This window comes from Apium graveolens, chromosome 5, assembly GCF_009905375.1.
Source record: "Apium graveolens cultivar Ventura chromosome 5, ASM990537v1, whole genome shotgun sequence".
Lineage (NCBI taxonomy): Eukaryota > Viridiplantae > Streptophyta > Magnoliopsida > Apiales > Apiaceae > Apium > Apium graveolens.
The window spans coordinates 111947813-111965528 of NC_133651.1; the positions used below are offsets into that span (position 1 = coordinate 111947813).

A 17716-nucleotide genomic window follows, 5' to 3' on the forward strand; every position below is an offset into this window, starting at 1 on the left:
GCAACTATATGAAATCACATAAAAATAAACAAATATGTCCTAAATGAACAAATCATGCAAAAATATGAATGAACTACAACTAAACATGCAATATGAATCTATATGGACAGACACTACTAATCCTTACACTATCACCTCCAAACTTAAAATTTTCAATGTCCTCATTGAAGTTAATAATAAGGATTTCAGGCATTCCTAGTCGTCGGAAGAATCACCCTCGTCGGGTGGAGGATCAGGTGGTCAATCAACCTCGCCACTAGTGTCTCGGAAAATAGTCCCAAAGCCTGTGTCAAATTTACAGCAAAATGACGGTGAATGTCGTGCATGGCCTCCATACGCCTAATTACTCGCCTGTACTGCTCATCACCAACACCAGTCCTATCAACTAACTATGGCGCATGAGAAGAACCCTCTGTAGGCACTGGAAGATCCGTCCAGCCACCCTCTACATCGTCAAAAGTATATCCAAACCCCTTGTCAAGGGTGCACCTGAGAATGAATAACTCAAGTGATCTGGCATTTCGTTGAGCTCAAGTGTGGGAGCTTCTTGAATAAATGGTTCAAAACGCTCCTCAGAAAATTTTAACTCTGCTAACCCAAGAGAATTGAATGGCATATCCAACTTCCTCTTCCACGGAGGTGCATTCAAAACCTGCAGTTGCTCTACTTTAAAGCACTCCTCTTTAGCTGTGGGTAACTTTATTTCCTTGAACACATTAAAAGTGACCTTTTGATCGTGAACCTTCATCGAAAGCTCTCCCTTTTGCACATCGATCATAGTTCAGTCTGTAGCCAAGAATGGTCTCCCCAAGATAATGGGAATATTCTTATCTTCCTCGAAATCAAGAATTACAAAGTCAGCAGGAAAGATGAGTTTATCCACCTTGACCAAGACATCCTCCACTATACCTCATGGATAAGCAATGGAACGGTCAGCTAGTTGTAATGACATGTATGTTGGTTTCGGATCAGGCAGACCAAGCTTCTTGAAGATAGATAAGGGCATCAGATTGATGCTAGCTCCTAAATCACATAAACACTTGTCGAACGACAAGTTTCCGATGGTGCAAGGAATAGTGAAGCTTCCAGGATCTTTAAGCTTCGGAGGCAACTTCTGTTGCAGCACAGCACTACATTCCTCCGTGAGAGCAACGGTCTCTAAGTCATCGAGCTTCACTTTCCGAGAGAGAATACCTTTCATAAACCTGACATAGCTAGGCATCTGTTCAAGAGCTTCAGCGAAAGGTATGTTGATATGAAGTTTCTTGAACACCTCCAAAAACTTCTCAAAATGCTTATCCAGCTTTTTCTTCTGCAGCCTCTTAGGAAAAGGAGGTGGAGGATAGATCTGTTTCTCCCCTGTATTACCCTCAGGAGGAGTGTGTTCCACAGTAGTCTTCCTTGGTTTCACCTCTACTTCCTTCTGCACATCTTCTTCAGCCAAAACTACATTTTTTGAATCTTGAGATTTTTCAGGCTCTTCGTCTTGCTGAATTTGGGGGCTTGCGACCTTTCCAGACCTCAAGGTGATGGCGTTCACCTGTTCTTCAACTTCCTTCTTGCCTGGATTGGCTTCTGTATCACTAGGAAGCATTCCTGGTGGCCGATTCAATAAGGCATTAGCAATTTGTCCTATTTGGTTCTCCAGAGTCTTGATAGAAATAGCTTGGCTTTGGCATAGAAGAGCCTGGTTTTTGCACATAAGCCTCAACTCCTCCAATTCAGATTTTTCATTCAAAGATAGACCTGCATCATGATTTTGTTGTTGAATTTGGAGTTGTTGTTTTGGTGCAAATTGTTGCTGAAAACCAGGAGGGTTGAATTGTTTTGCTCCAAACTGCTGGAACGGCTGTTGCATCACATTCTGATTGTTGCTCCAGCTGAAGTTAGGATGATTCCAGTTGTCAGGATGATGAGTGTCTGGAACTGGTTGCTGCGATCTCTGAAAGTTGCTCACAAACTGAGCTGAGTCAATATATATACCACATTGCTCCGTCACATGCGGACCTACACATAGCTCACAAACACTAATTATCTACTTAACACCATAGTTAGCCAGAGAATCGATCTTCATAGACAACGCCTTTAGTTGAGCAGTGATAGCTGTAGCTGTATCCACCTCAAGAACTCCTGCTACCTTGCTCTATGGCAATCTCTGTGCTGGATACTGATATTCATTAGCAACCATCAGTTCAATTAGATCATAAGCTTCCTCATAGTTCTTTGCCCATAATGCTCCACCTGCTGCTGCATCGAGCATGGGTCTGGACTGTGCTCCCAACCCATTGTAAAAATAAGTGATGATCATCCAATCAGGCATTCCATGATGAGGACACTTTCTAAGCATCTCCTTGTAGCGCTCCCAAGCTTCATATAAAGATTCTCCTGATTGCTGCGCAAATTGAGTAAGAGCATTCCTGATTGCAGCTGTCTTCGCCATAGGGAAGAATTTAGTTAGAAACTTCTGAGCAAGATCTTCCCAAGTAGTAATCGAACCAGCTGGTAGAGAGTGTAACCAGCTCTTAGCCTTATCCCTCAGAGAGAATGGGAACAGTCTTGCTCAGAAGCTTCTGGATCTAGATGCTGAAGATCAGATTTTAGGTGAGCATCAAAAGCTTCTGGATGTTGATCAGAACTTAGCTGCAGATCAGAATTTAAATGATGATGTTGAAGCCTCTATAGCCTCACATACTGTTATTTTATCAGAGGATCCTGATACTGCAGGATCTACAAGTTCTGATGCTGCCAATGAGGATATTACTGGTGAAGCTGCTGCCAATTTAGATGCTGATGCAGCTGGTCCATCAGGATATGCACCTCAACAAACAGTTAATAAAGCTGATCTAATCAAGAAGTTTGTTAGAGAGGAAGCACTAGTACCTTGGAGTGAAACTCCTAGAGGAAAGGAGTGGACTAAGGAATGGAACACAGTTAGTTTTGTTCCTACTGAAAAGATTCTTGCTGAGCATCTGGCAAAAGATGATGAAATGCTGATAAATGATGATTTCAAGGCACAGCTGAGAGTTACTGAATTGAGTACTAGGCACCTTCAAGGTCAATACTCAACAACTCATGCCAAGGTGAATAAAATTCAATAAACCTTGATCCAGCAAGATATGAATGTGAAACTTGAAAAGAACAGATATTTCAAGCCTGCCTTTGACATAATTTCCTACATTGAGAAAACTCAGGAGAAGCAACAAACTCAGATTGCTGAAAAAAGAATCAAACTTCTCAGCAAACTCAACTCAATGAGATCCAATCCTCAGTGGAATTGCTTGTCTCTCTTCTTTTACCTGCTGATCCCAAAAAGGGGGAGAAAGTGATTAAGTCCCAATGCAAATCTATTCAAACACTGAAGGGAAAGGATGATGGAAATGATGACCAGGGAAACTCTGATAAGGGTAGAGGTCAAGGTCAAGGCAAAGAATTTTCATCAAGTAAAGCTAGAATTACAAGTCAAGGAACAAGTTCTGATACTGGGAGAAGAATAAGTTTTGATACTGGTAAAATGATAAGTTCTGGTGAACATCTGGAACTTGATGAAGAAATTTCAAAGAAATTATTTCTTAAATAAAATCCAGGAATGGACTTTGAGAGTCTAAAGGAAGAAGAAGCTAGACTCAAAGCAGAAAGTGTCAAGACAAAATCTAAAGCTTCTGTTGCTGAAAAGAAACTTCCAAAGCTTAAGGGTATTGTGATAAAGGAAAGAACAAATTCTGAGGCAACCAAAGTTAAATCACAAGTGGAAGTAGATCCAAGGTCCAAGGGCAAAGAAAAAGTTGATGAACCTGTAAGGGTTTATATGCCAGTCATGGATGAAGAAATAACTGATTAAGAAGATGCTGGTCTTACTCTGATGAAAAAGAAGATTTCTCAAACAACCTCTGACATGGATCATGTTGTTCAGAGTCAAGATGTAGTAAGTTCTGATATGACAATGAAGTAAGTAACCTCTGACATAGCTCAAGTTGACTTGATATCAGAAGTTAAGGAAAAGGAAACCTCTGACATTGCTCATGTTAAACCTTCAAAGATACTCCTACCAGGATTCACCAACGCTAAACAGACTCAACCTTTGAAGACTGCAACAAGTGGTTTTCAAGCACGAGTTGTTACAGGAAAGGAAGCAAGAGATAAATCTGGATTGGGTAGTTCTGATGAAAGAAGAGTACACAACACTACCAATGATCCAACTTCCTTAAGTGAACCAGGAGTAGGAGCAACTCCTGAAAGATTGGATCAACTTGAATCTGTACAAATGATTTACCATTCTGTTTTGAAAGAACACATCATGTTATATTTTATGACAGATGGTAGGGTATTCCAGATCAGGAAGAATGCTATTCTACTGAAGTATTTTGAAGAACTGGAACATGTTCTATTTTTACTTCAAGTGAAAAATAGATCTACAAATGGTGCTGCAGATTATTTAAAATCAAATATTCAAAGACAGAAGAAGCTTTACTCTGTAAAGTCTGACAACCCATATTTTCCCAAGTACAGAGATCACAAAGGTGATATTGTTGAAATGAAGCCTAACACTGCTAAGATCATAACTACTTTTCTGGGTTATTAGACTGTGGAATTCAATATAGAGTATGGAAAGACATATTTGATCAGACTAGATCAGGACATAAGGAAAGCTAAAATAAATGATCTCAGGGCTGCTATTTTTCAAACTGGTGAAGATACAGCTGAATTGAAAAATGCTAAAAGGAGGATGGTTAATGAACTTGAATATGCTGAGAGATGTCTTTTGAAGAATTATCTCAGAACAACTCCTGACATCATAGAGATCAGAAATTGAAGCCAAGTCGAAGATCTACAACTTCTTAAATTCTGAAGTGTATACAGACTGAAGCAGATATCAGACTTTAAGGATGGTAAAGTTGTAAGGACTGTAAGTTGTATTTATCTAGTCAAATTCTCATGCATTTGTACTTAATGTTTTTGACATCATCAAATATATGTTGAACTTGTATAATATGCTAATTCACAAGTTGGGGGAGATTGTTAGATATATTTGTGATGTCATGTCTAATGATGATTTGTGTTTAGTTTTCAGATCTTACTTAACAGGAGAAATCAGTACTTAACTGTAAATCAGTACTTATACTGAAGTCAGGACTTAAGATATAAAACTTAAGTTATCATGAGATATTTATCAAGAGATAATATCAGGACTTAAGGAGACTTTCAGATAAGGAAGGCGGCTGATTGAAAGGAAAGAAGATCAAGGCAAACGCAAAAAGAGATATGCATGAATAAGGAATTCTATGAAGGATAGAATACTTGGAAGAAAAGATAACTGATTGATATATTTTAGGAAGCAGAATTATATTCAATATCAATTAGAAGATTATCTTGTAACTGTGTAGTATATAAACACAGACATAGTGTTTACACTATATGTGTTATCTTATTCGAGATTATTATTCTTTGTAACCCTAACAGCTCTCGTGATAATTTGTTCATCATTGAGAGAGGACAGTTCTTTGTAATAGAGTTTATTGTGTTGAATACAATCTGTTTTCTGTTACTTGAGTTCTTATATTCGATTTGATTGTAGTAAACACTGTATTCAACCCCATTCTACAGTGTGTGTGACCTAACATAATAATAATAGGAAATTGAAAAAAAGGGTTTACAATTTGATTAAGATTAGGATTTAAAATTGAATTAGATTTATGGGCCTAGAATTTGGATCAGACTTGAATATGGATAACTTATAGGTTAAGATATATGGTTTTGTATCGTTATAAATATACCCTATTCGTTTTACTCGCTTTTTGTATTAAAATTCGTAGGGCTTTTAGGCACAAAAATTAGCAATCTTGTAAAATTTGTAGAATATTCATCATAAATCAGAATTCGTTGATTCTGGATTTTTCGGAAAGGTCTTTTCATTTTCTACAACTTCCGTGCTTCGTGTTTCCCAAGATAATGTCATTTAGAGAGTCAAAAAGGACAACTTCAGATCTGATTAGGTTTTGAGGTAAGTTTTCGATCGATCTTACTAGTGATTTTTAAAATCGTGTGTTATGCGTGTATATTCGATTATCAAAACACGGGCTAAGTGAAAATATATTTTAAAGTGATATATATTATCGTATATATGTGTGGTGTGCAAAAGATAATTTTGGATTTTTGATTTGTGCCATGACTTGTGAAAATATCAAATAAGAACTTAGGACCGTAGTCACATGATTGTAGTGACATTTTTCTAAAAATTTAGAACCGTTTTCAGCGGTTTGTAGTGGTCATGGCATGTATGATAGGTTTTAAATTATTGTTGTTTATGTGATATGTGTATTGTGTTTATAGAATAAGAATAAGAATAGTGAAGTTTATTGAAAGTGTGTGTTTCGAATATCATATTGTATAGTGTTAGGTCACACACACTGTAGAAGGGGGTTGAATGTATACTACAATCAAATCGAATTAAGAACACAAGTATGAAACACAAAATAATCTTATTAATGAAACAGTATTACAATGAAACCGTTCTCTCTCAGTGATGAACAAATACCACGAGAGATGCTAGGGTTACAATGAATAATATTCTCGATTAAGATAACACATATAGTGTAAACCCTATGATGTGTTTATATAGACACACAGTTTCAAGATAATCATCTAATTGATATCGAATATAAGTTTGCATCCTGAAATATATCAACTAGTTATCTTTTCCTCCAAGTATTCTATTCTTCATAGAATTCTTCTCCATGCATATCTCTTCTTGTGTTTGCCTTAATCTTCTTTCCTTCAATCAGCTGCCTTCCTTATCTGAATGTCTTCTTAAGTCCTGGTATTATCTCCTGATAAATATCTTCTGATATCTTAAGTTCTGATAACTTAAGTTCTGATATCTTAAGTTCTGACTTCAGTATAAGTACTGATTTCCAGTTAAGTCCTGATTTGTCTTGTTAGTTAAGATCTGAAAACTAAACACAAATCATTATTAGACATGACATCACAAATATATCTAACAATCTCCCCTAACTTATAAATTAACATAATATACAAGTTTAGTAGATATTTGATGATGTCAAAAACATTAAGTACAGATGCATATGAGAATTTGACTAAACAACTACAACTCACAGTTCTTGTAGCTTTTACCATCCTTAAAGTCTGATATCAGCTTTAGCCTGTATATACTTCAAAATTTACCAGTTGTAGTTCTTGACTTGGCTTCAGTGTGTAATCTCTTTAATGTCAGGAGTTGTTCTGAGATAGTTTTTCAAAATAGTTCTCTCAGCATATTCAAGTTCATTCTGCATCCTCCTTTTTACATTTTTAAGTTCAACTGTATCTTCACCTGTCTGGAAGATAGCAGCCCTGAGATCATTTACTTTTGCTTTCCTTATATCCTGATCCAGTCTGATGACATAGGCTTTATCATACTCTAGATTAAATTCAAGACCTTTAATACCAAGAAATGTAGTGATGATTTTGAAGTATTAGGCTTCATCTCAACAATATCACCATTGTGAGCTCTATACTTAGGACAATATGGTCTATCAGACTTTACAGAGTAAAGTTTCTTCTGCCTTTGAATATCAGATTTTAAGTAACTGGCAGCACCATCTATTGATCTGTTCTTCACTTGAAGTAGAAATAACACATGTTGCAATTCTTTAAAGTACTTCAAACGAATAGTATTCTTTCTAATCTGGAATACCCTCCCATCTGTCATGAAATAAAACATGATATCTTCTTTCAATACAGAGTGGTAGACCATTTATACAGACTCCAGCTGATTCAATCTTTCAGGAGTTGTTCCTACTCCTGGTTCACTCAAAGAAGTTGGATCAGAGGTAGTATTATTTACTTTCTTTTCTTTAGAACTACCCAATCCTGATTTGTCTCTAGCTTCCTTTCCTCTAATAACTCTTGCTTCAAAACCACTTGATGTAGTCTTCAAAAGTTGTGTGGATTGTTGAACTTTAGTAAACCCAGGTAGTAGAATTTTTGAAGGTTTAACATGAGCAATGTCAGAGGTTTCCTTTTGTTTATCTTATGATATCAAGCCAACTTGAGCTCTGTCAAAGGTTGCTTGCTTCATTATAATATCAGAATGTACTAAGTCCTGATCTTGAACAACATGAGCTATGTCAGAGGTTGTTTGAATATTCTTTTTCTTCAAAATCAGACTAGTATCTTCATCAGATTTTGCTTTCAGATCCATGATTGGCATATATACTTTTACAGGTTCATCAATTTTTGCTTTACCCTTGGATCTAGGATCAACTTCCATCTGTGATTTGGCCTTGGATTCAAATTTGATTGCCTCAGGGTTTGTCTTCTCTTTAATCACAATGCCCTTAGGTTTAGGTGGTTTCTTTACAATAACTTGAGCTTTAGACTTTGACGTGACATTTTCTGCTTTAAGTCTGGCTTCTTCTTCCTTCAGACTTTCAATATCCATGCCTGGATTGTCCTTTAGGAATAGCCTTTTGGAAATCTCTTCATCAAGTTTTAAAGTTTGTTCACTAGAACTCATCCTTTTACTAGTATCAGAACTTGTTCTTCTCCTAGCATCAGAACTTGTTCTCTGTGTAGAAGTTCCTGCTTTCCTAGATGAAAAACCTTTGCCTTGACCATGACCTCTACCCCTTTTAGAGTTTCCCTGGTCATCATTATCATCATCCTTACCTTTCAGTGGTTGATCAGTTTTGCATTTGGACTTAATCACTTTCTCCCCCTTTTTGGCATCATCAGGTAGTAGGAGAGAGACATGCAATTCCACAGAGTTTTGGATTTCATTGAGTTGATCTTGTTGAGCAGCTTGATTCTTTAAAATATCAGATATTTGAGCTTGCTGCTTTTCTTGAGTCTTTTCTATATACCCAATACGGTCAAAGGTTGGCTTAAAAAACCTGTTCTTTTCCAATTTGATATTCATGTCTTGTTGAATCAGTGTTTCTTGAATTTTGTTTACCTTGGCTTGAGTTATTGAGTGTTGACCTTGAAGGTGCCTTGTACTCAATGCAGTAACTCTGAGATGTGCTCTGAAATCATCATTCACCAGCATCTCATCAGCTTTAGCCAGGTGCTCAGCAAGAATATTTGCAGTAGGAACAAAATCAACTTTGTTCCACTCCTTGATCCATTCTTTTCCTCTTGGAGTTTCACTCCAAGGTACTGGTGCATCCTCTCTTACAAACTTTTTAATCAAATCAGCTTTATTACTTGTTTGTAGAGGTGCATATCCTGAAGGACCAGCTGCATCAGCATTTTCATTTGTAGCCGTTTCACCAGTATTTTCAGCATTTGCAGCATCAGAACTTACAGAGCCTACAGAATCAACTTCTTCTAATAAAATGATAGTGTGTGAGGCTATAGAGGGTTCAAAATCATCCTCTAAGTTCTGATCAACATCCAAATTCTGATGCTCACCTAATATCTGATCTTCAACATCTAGATTCAGAAGAGGTGTTGTTGGAATATCTGCATTGAAATCAACAACTAAAATTGGTGTTGTTGATGGAGTATGTTGAAGAATGGTTGGAGCTTCTAAGTACAGAACTTCAGGCACATTCAAGTTGTGAATGTCTATTCCAGCACTTGTACCTGTAGTTTTAGCATGTACTTGATCAATGATAGGAGACACATGAGGTGTAGGCATTGGCTCTGGAATTTTCTCTGGCTCTTGAATAAGAGATTTGTGAGCTTCAGTAAGGTCTGGTTCAGGAGTGGGAAGTAATTCAATCACAATTAGTTCTGTTGAGATCAGAGCTTCCTTAGCCGCTGCTTCCATCCCTTCTTCAGAGTTTGATGATTCACTTACAGCCCTCCTTGCTCTTTGCTTTTTAAGTCTCTTAGCTGAAGTAGAGACTCTGGGAGCTTCATCATCAAAGTTTAGCTTTCTAAGCCTTTTTAGGGGCCTAGAGCTCCCAGTTTCATGAGCTTTCTGAGAAGACACTTCCTCAGCTGCTTTTGCAACAGGTTCTGATATGTGAACCCGTGCTTCATCTTCTGATTCATCTCTCAGAATCATCCTCCTTTTCTTTTGTGTTTGAGGTACAGTCTTTGTCCTCTTTGCTCTAGAAGAAGAAGGCTTCACTGTAGCTGCTGATGGTTGAGTGGTATTTGCTGATGTTTGTGGAGGGACAGAAGTAGGTGATGATGGCTGTTGTGTGGTGGTAGGTTGGATATCAGGATATAGCAATGAATATGTAGTAGCATCAATATTTACAAGAGCTTGATTTACTGATAAAGGAATGCTAAGGGGTCTCAAAACTCCCTTCTTCTTATCAGCAGTGAAAAGATCAGTAAAAGCCCTTTTTGCTAACCTAAAAGGTTCTATGAGTTCACCTGCTAGTTTTGGTTCATCTTCTGTACAATAATTGTAAATTAACTGATAGAACCTAGCAAAATAAACTACATTCCTGTCCTCTTTCATTCTATCTCCTATAAAACATAACACAGTCTTTGCATAATCAAAATGAGACTGGTTTAGGAGTGCATACCCATATTATTGTGTCGGAATAGGAATGGCATCAAAATTTGAGCATTTGTTGGCAAACGTCTTTGTGATGCAATCGAAGAAGAAGCTGAAGGGTTTTTAGCACATAAACGCAGCGAAAACGTAAATTTAAATCTTAAAAAAAAACCGAAACCCTCCACAGGATCCATGCGAAAAATAATATTTAATTCGTAGTTCAGTATGTTTACCTTAAGATTCGAGGTGGGAGTAGGCAGTTCTCTAGAACTGGCTTTATGTTAATGGAAAGATGGAGGTCTTTAATGGCGATCCAAAAATGATGAACGGAGATCCTTAGCAGCTGCTCCTCAAGTGTGAAGCACTCCACCGGTATCCACCAAGAAAACGATGTAATGAAGGAGGAGGAGATAGAGAGAATTAGGGTTTTGTAAATCTTTTTGGTTGAGGCAAAAATATGGTCTATAATAGTATATTTATAGGCAAAATTTTCAGCTGAAAATTTTCCCATAAAATATTATTATTATTAACCCTTATTATTCTCATTAATAATTAAAACACCTTTTAATTATTAATCCTTTTTCTAAACACCTTAGAAATAATTCTCTCTCTTGATTTAATTTCCAAAAATTAAATTCTTAATTAATAATATTAAGAACCTTTTCTTAATTAATTAATAACCAATTGAATCTCATTTAATCAATTATTAAATTTTCCAATTAATTATTTATTTCATAAATAAATAATTATCAACCATTATTAATTAATTCCTCCACCATTAAATCATTATCTTTTATGGTGTGACCCTGTAGGTTCAATATTAAGCCGGTAGTAGAAATAAATAATAATAAAACTATTTTATCATTATTTATATAAATTCTCTAATTCATTAAATATGATTAATTAATTAATCATATTTATTCTACATCGTGAGGGATGCTTCTCAGCATATCGCGACTATCCGGATCATACGAATTCACTGTGTTACAACCGGCATTTCTGTGTAATATTAATTGTAAATTTAGTACAACTTTAAAAGCCGAATGCCAATATATGCAACTATTGTATGCTTGTGTGAATGAGAACTCTGCGTCTTAAATTTTCGTTATGTGGTATATGAATTTTCAAAGCAAAAGTTTATTTATTTCTTTCATTTTTGATTCATAAGGAATATTTTAAACCTTGAATAAATTTCTCTTTAAAGGTTATTTTGTTCACAAATTTCAAAAGTAGTTTTATAAAATTTTTAAAAATCCAAATTATTTTATGGTATAAATTTTATAATTTTTGAACTTGTGTTTTATTTTACAAAAATAAATCTTTATAAATGTTAATTGTTATAATTAGCAAATGACATAGTTGTCCTTGCATGCAAATCCTTTCTATTCAATCCAAAAGGGCTAAAGAGACAATTACCACCCCACTAACTCTTATTTTTCTAGCCAAATTCCTCATTTACCCTTGCATGCAAAATGATCCAAGTATAAGTGGAAGGGTAGTCATGTCAATTCCTATTCCCACTCACATTTGTCAAAACAAAAACCATAAAACAAGTAAAAGACATGATCATTTCACACATCACCCACACCACACTTTTCTTCTCTCCCTCCTCTCTCTCACTCTCGGCTCCTACCCCCTCACTCTCGGCTTTTCAGCCGAAACCACCCCCTCCCCATTTTCTTTCTTTCTTAATCAAGTTTCCACCTCCTACACAAGTAAATGTTACTTCCCATACCATGATCACATATATTTCAAAGAGTTCTGAGTAGAAAGTTTAAGTTTTAAGGTTGCATGTTAAGGTTTTAGTTGAAACTCAAAGTACAACCTTGATTCTTGTGAGTTTAAGGTTGTTTTTGAGAGGACTACAAGGAATGGTGAAGTGCCAAGTCTTGAGAAGGAAACTCTTGATGTTAAATGGCCATTCCCTTCCATTTCATACGGCCATGACCATAGGGGAGCCGAATGAATGGTTCTTGAGACCATTCTTGTTGCTTTATTCAATTTTTGCATGTTTATATGATAATTGCTTGAATTTTGTAGTAAAAATTTGATGAATGTAACACCCCCAAATCCGGGGTCGGGGATCCGGGTTGTCACGAGTTCCATTACCCTTAATAACACCCAATCTTAATAAATAATCAACTACTCTGTATTGTGACCCCACAATAAACACACACACCACATGTTATAATCTCAGAGATGAATATCCAAAAATAATCACAAGTCATTTTATTCCACAATTATCTGCCAATACACCTTAAAAGGGTTTCTGAATAAATTTACATTTCTTTGCCATTATTACAATTCATAAATATACATAAATCTGGTACATCAAAAGTTGAAGCCTAGCCTATTGGTAGTTCCTACCTCAGCTACAGCGACATCAACGCCTATAGGAAACTGCGGAACGTTTCCTATCCGCTCGCGAATTGGGAGCTTGGTCCTGTTCATCTTTTCTATCTGTTGTTGTGTGATGAAAGAAGAAAGCAAGGGTGAGCAGCAAGCCCACCAAAATAATATGAATAATGATTAACAATATATGAGCCTTCTCATAGTACTCATGAAAGTCTTGGTCAAAAGAAATGGACCAAGTTTGATATCTTAATGCGATGAAGTCGCAAAATATTCAGTATATATACATATATACTTTTCAAAATCTTGGAAGTCCTCTTCCATGCATAATATACACAGAGTTCCAGTTTATAACTGTATAAAACTATCGTTGCAAGGTGATCTCATATATCTAACCTTGTCTCAACGTTTTTCTGAAAATCTTTGACATACATAAGATAATCATTTACTAGATATAAGTTTAAAAGATGAAGTTACAAGATACTCCAATATACTTATATCTTTTCCAAATACTACTTGAACTACCACCGTTCAAGTTATAATTAGTTTCAAAAGTTCATCACATAGATGAGACTACAAGATAATACTTGAATAGATTCAATCTTTGAAATATTATTGAATGAAATGAAGTTACGAGATACTTCATTAAGTCCCGATATATATATATACACCTATATATATATACATTCATACACTCCTTTAAAACCTCTGTTATGAAAATAATAAACAGAGTTGCAATATCCAATGAATTTGGAAAGGAGAAAACCTTGGCATAAACCTGATATCTTGCTGATCAGGCAAAGATACCAATAAGTAACCTTTTCTACTAGTAGATGGACGAATTCCCCACTGGTCATCACCCTGGTCGCAATAGGACCTTATGCTGGACTGCCACTCAGCCACTTACACATTTGATGGACTCCCACTGAGCCACTTACACTTTCATGGACGCCCACTGAGCCCATGTTGCTTATGCCGACTCGATAGATGGACTTACTTCTCGAACGTTGGGTAAGTAATCAATTCATTTACCAAAACAGCAACCTTGTTGCGAATATAAAATACACCATAGAGCCGGATCCCTCCGGTTTTGAGCGAGTATTTAAATCCCCTTTAAAAGGAAGATCTTAAATATATATAAAAATGAGTTTTGGGATCCGCTCTAACTTTTAAAAATCATTTTAAAGACTCGAAAACACTTTAAAGAGTATTTGGAGTAATGCTGATTTAATAAAGTAAATCAGTCCCAATATATTAGAAAATATCTGAATATTATTATTTAAATAATATTCCCATAAAGAATAATCTTTATAAAAATAATTGAAGTAGAAGTTGTAAAACTTATACTTGAAATGAATAGTAAATAACTAAAGATACACTTATACGAAAGTAATATCTATATTTGAATAATCAAAAGTAAGTTTGATTATCGACACATTATTCTTTAATAAAATAAAGAATATTATTCAGTAAATAATCGGAGTCATAGGTCCTCAAATGAATATTCAAATAATATTCATTAAATAATATAAACTGAGTCATAAGTCCTCGAATGAATATTCAAGTAATATTCATTAAATAATATAAACTGAGTCATAAGTCCTCGAATGAATATTCAAGTAATATTCATTAAATAATATAAACTGAGTCATAAGTCCTCGAATGAATATTCAAGTAATATTCATTAAATAATATAAAGTTATCGAATAAACCTTATTCGATTAATAGTTTTGAAAACTATATCAATATATATATATAAATATATATATATATATATATATATCATATACTCGGGAACATCTACTCCCGGTTTTAGAAAAGGGTTCACCTTTGGGTCCCCTATACTAATAGTCCCGCTCCTATTAACATAGGAACTGGAAGTGGAAGGACAGGTATTATCCACGAATATTGATATGTCTGTTCCATAAAAAAGTTTTTTTTTATTCTTAATTGATTGTTTCCAATTTAGCGGATCCTACCCCCTTTCAATTTCAAAACAAAAAAGGGGTCAATAAAAAAATCAAGAGATGTACTAACTTAAAGATATTTTTCAAATTTTCTATATTATCTGGGTCTTTCCAAAATACTTTAAATATTAAAATAAAGAAGTTACAATTGGGCAAATGATATGACCTACTGCCGATACACCTATTGCCGATACACCGATTGCCGATACTAAGTAGCAGTCAAAAATTTGTATCCATTTTTCATGATATTATGCATGTATTAGATATATCCTGTCGAATTCTTCAGAAAAAATTGGGTCTTCCACAACGGAATCCGATACGTAAGATTTCGAGTAAGTGTTTACATAGTCCCGCTCCTATTAACATAGGAACTGGAAGTGGAAGGAAAGGTATTATCCACGAATATTGATATACGCAACTACTGCTTATCTCTAGCATAGGTATTATGCAACTTATAAGCAATTGCATATATCAAGATTACGAAACAAACATGCATATATACCATATCACATGCTCCAATATATCGCAAGAATTTGCTAATAACAATCATGCATCTATCACAAGATAATGCATATACACATATACATCACAACAACAGTTATACGGGTAGAAAACTTGTCTGAGTGCTCCCGGATAGGCTTAAGCTTAGAGTGGGTCCGATAACCTATGAACAACAACATAAGTCGGAATTAAACCCCGGACGCTTAAGAAACTAGACTTTAACCATTTAGAGTCCTAACGTTCGCTTTCGCGCTTAACGATTTACTTAAGTCGCTCGAGTACCCTCGGCTCCACCATTTTTAATAAATTAACCATTAAGGGTTTTAAGGCGATTCTTTCGCGAGTACCTTACCAACTGCCTAATCCACTTTAAATAATTGTTTCTTACCCCAATTAGTCATTTAAGGTCCTTAACCAAGGTTTTAAAGTAAGGCGAGGGGTAATGGTTCGGTCGCAAAACGCCGTTACTTAAAACAGTCGTTTCTCCTAAACCGTACATCGGAATCAAACGAACTACATCTCATAACGAAGCTCGTAACATGAACTATCTAATCATGGCAGTGGTCAAAACCTGGCAGTGAGTTCACGGGTCCTAATGTTAAGAACAAAAACAGCCTAAAGTAAATCGGACATTACGACGGCTATGTTTACGCGATTTCCCAAAATTTTACCAACCAATTCAACACCAAATCATCACCAATCAATCCCAATACAACCATATGACCATATCACTCATCAACCACTTTAAACCATTTAAACCAAGCTCAAATCATACCATGAATCATCAAGAACAACTAATGCTACTTTTTAACTCCAAAATCAACAAAAGCACTTAACCACTAAGATCTCAACATGACAAAACAACTACTACACTTAATCTCTCATTCCATCATCATAATCATTTATACCAAACAACTAAATGCTAAGATAATGAAGAGTTATACCTTCCTTGAAGCTTTTAATCCATGAAAGATCCTTGGAATGCCCATGGAAGCCTTAATCTAACCTCCTACAAGCTTGTTCTTTCAAAGAAATCAAGAACACAAAAATTAATTTCAAGAAAGTACTATTCACCATCTTCTTGAATGATTTATAGGAAATGCTAGGAAAGGATTTTGAAGCTAAGATTTCTAGGAAGTTTGTAACTTAACTAGGAGAAGCTAGGATAATTACCTTGTAAATTAGCAAGTGGAGGAGCTTGGACTTCCCTTTTGCTAAGAAAGAAACCGAGAGCTTCATGAAGAAAATGGAGTGTTTTGTGTTTTTTGTGATTTGTTTTTATTTGCCTTGGTTGTTTTTGTTTTGATTTTGGTTAATTACCTTATTAACCTTGAACTTTGTGTGGTTATCATTCATCTACACCTCCTTCCCCCCTATGTCATGCTTATGTCACCTTGTGATGTCATCATCCCTTACTTGCCCTCTTCTTATTGGTTGGATGACCTCATCATCCCTAACCTCCTTGATTAACTCCTAATTGTTTGCCTAATGACCGCTGATCTGTTATACGGTTCGCTTAACTTTCGTTCTCGTTTCTCGTTTGAGGGATCATACCCGGGATCTTATTACTTAGGTTTCCTTAACCTTTCTCAATACATTATATCCCTTTTATGATCCTCTCTTATAATCCTTGAATTTAGATCATTTTTATTCTGTTACCTTATACTCGATTCTTTCAGTATCTGGTGGATTTTCAGGAAAAATCAAAGTGTTCGGATTTGGATTCTGACGATCTTTACATACACTTATATCCCATATAAAGTACTAATAAGATCTCAGAATAACAATAGAAGAACCCCTATATAGTGTGGCATGAAAAGTTTTCTCATTCAGCATAATCTGCAAAATCACTATTCATAAGGGTTTCAAAAATTCCAAAATTTGGGGTTATTACAGTCTCCCCTCCTTAAAAGGATTCCGTCCCGGAATCAGATAGAAAATGAATAGGGATACTCTCTTAACATTGCACTTTCTAACTCTCGAGTAATTTTCCCACATTGTGGTTCTTCCATCAAACTCTGAATAGTTTGATAACCCTTCTCCTAAGCACTAGTTCCTTTTCACTCTATAACCCTTCCAGGTTGCTCCATATAGGTTACGTCGGGTTGCATGTCTATGTGCCCATATGCCTCTATTTATCTGGCATCCGAATTACACTTCCTTAACATTGATACGTGGAACACGTTAAGAACTTGCTACATGTTCGGGGGTAGGGCTAGCTCATATGCTAGCTTCCCAATACGTCTTAATATATCCAAGGGTCCAAAAAATTGTAGACTTAGCTTTCCTTTCTTTCCGAACCTCATCAATCCTTTCCAAGGGATACCTATAACATTACTAGGTCCCCTATTTCATACTCTTTGTCCTTTCGAGTCAAATCAGCATACCTCTTATGTCCATCTTGGGTTACTACCAGCCGTCCTCTGATTAGATCTATTATATC

The 17716-nt window shown here is 35.7% G+C and overlaps 1 non-coding gene across 1 annotated transcript; it reads left to right on the forward strand.

Annotated features, from left to right (window-relative positions):
• Positions 1-2318: 2318 nt before the first annotated feature.
• On the forward strand, positions 2319-2425 carry LOC141662953 (small nucleolar RNA R71). Its single transcript, XR_012551051.1, has one exon. It is a non-coding gene; the product is annotated as a small nucleolar RNA R71 (small nucleolar RNA).
• The last annotated feature ends 15291 nt before the right edge of the window (positions 2426-17716 follow it).